General features: G+C 40.6%; 1 pseudogene; it reads right to left on the bottom strand.

Moving 5' to 3' along the window:
• Window positions 1-367: 367 nt before the first annotated feature.
• LOC148691652 (secreted RxLR effector protein 161 pseudogene) lies at window positions 368-1,156 on the bottom strand (annotated as a pseudogene).
• Window positions 1,157-1,562: the final 406 nt, after the last annotated feature.

The raw sequence follows: 1,562 nt of genomic DNA on the forward strand, positions 1-1,562 counted from the left end.
TTTGCCTTAGTGTCCAACACCAAATGACTTGAGACTAGTTCATACTCACGCTTGAGTCGACATAACACATACTAACCTTAGCGGATTGTCAATGCCCAATTGGCAATCCTATGGCTAGGAACGGTTTAGGAATGAACATAAGAGAAATGTCTCGTTAATTTAACTAACTTAAATCACTTGTCTCTTAGATCAAATACATTCCTTGGATTCCCTTATTGCTTAAACACAAGATACTATAAATAGTGATTAACAATAAGCTTTGCCCTCTATTAAACATATAAAAGTTTAACACAATAAGTATTCCAAAAAGCTATTACATCAAATGAGTGGCTTTGTGGGCATACTTCCAACAATCTCCCACTTGCACTCAAAGCCATCCTCCCATGTATCTAATACCCATCTTTTCCATATGGCGGTCAAGTTGGATTTCAGACATTGGCTTCGTTAGTGGATCTGCTACGTTATTGGCTGAAGCAACTTTGAGGATGTTGACTTTCCCCTCGGCAGCATATCTTCTAATGATATTAAAGCGCCTATCAAAATGCTTGTTCTTTTGATGTGCCCTGGGTTCCTTGGCTTGAGCTATCGCCCCATTATTATCACAGTACAAAGTTACTGGTGACGTAATGGTTGGAACCACTCCAAGTTCAGTGATGAACTTCTGCATCCAGAACGCTTCTTTGTCGGCTTCAGCTGCAGCGACATATTCAGCCTCTGTCGTGGAATCAGCAATTACACTTTGTTTCTTGCTTTTCCAGCTGACAGCCCCACCATTCAGAGTGAATACATATCCGGAGTTGGAACTTCTATCATCGACGTCAGATTAGAAATCTGCGTCTGTATAGCCTTCCACTCGCAACTCTGTCGCTCCTCCATAAACGAGGAACATGTCCTTAGTTCTTCTTAAGTACTTAAGGACCGTCTTGACAGCTGCCCAGTGTTCTGATCCTAGGTTAGATTGATATCGACTAGTAATGCTCACAACATATGCGATATCAGGCCTTGTGCATATCATGGCATACATGAGACTTCCTATGGCGGAAGCATAAGGAATAGTATTCATTTGACGTATCTCTTCAGGAGTCTTAGGTCCCATGGACTTAGAAAGGTGAATTCCATGTCTGACAGGAAGAAAACCTTTCTTAGATTGTTCCATCTGGAACCTACTTAGCACCTTATCAATGTACATAGATTGGGATAATCCAATTAATTTTCTGGATCTATCACGATAGAGCTTTATCCCAAGTACATAAGATGCATCTCCTAAATCTTTCATGTGATAGGTTTTGGACAACCACACTTTTACAGAAGAATGTACTGCAGTGTCATTCCCGAATAGTAATATGTCATCTACATATAACACTAGGAATACAACTGCTTCCCCAACGACCTTTTGATAAACACAATTGTCGTCTTCGTTTTGAGTAAAACCAAACGATTTGATTTCAGTATCAAAACGAATGTTCCAGCTCCTGGAGGCTTGCTTAAGTCCATAAATGGACCTCTGAAGTTTGCATACCTTAGTCTTTTCAGACTTGGACACGAAACCTTCGGGTTGAGCC

This window comes from Pyrus communis, chromosome 13, assembly GCF_041283825.1.
Source record: "Pyrus communis isolate YQ-2024b chromosome 13, ASM4128382v1, whole genome shotgun sequence".
Lineage (NCBI taxonomy): Eukaryota > Viridiplantae > Streptophyta > Magnoliopsida > Rosales > Rosaceae > Pyrus > Pyrus communis.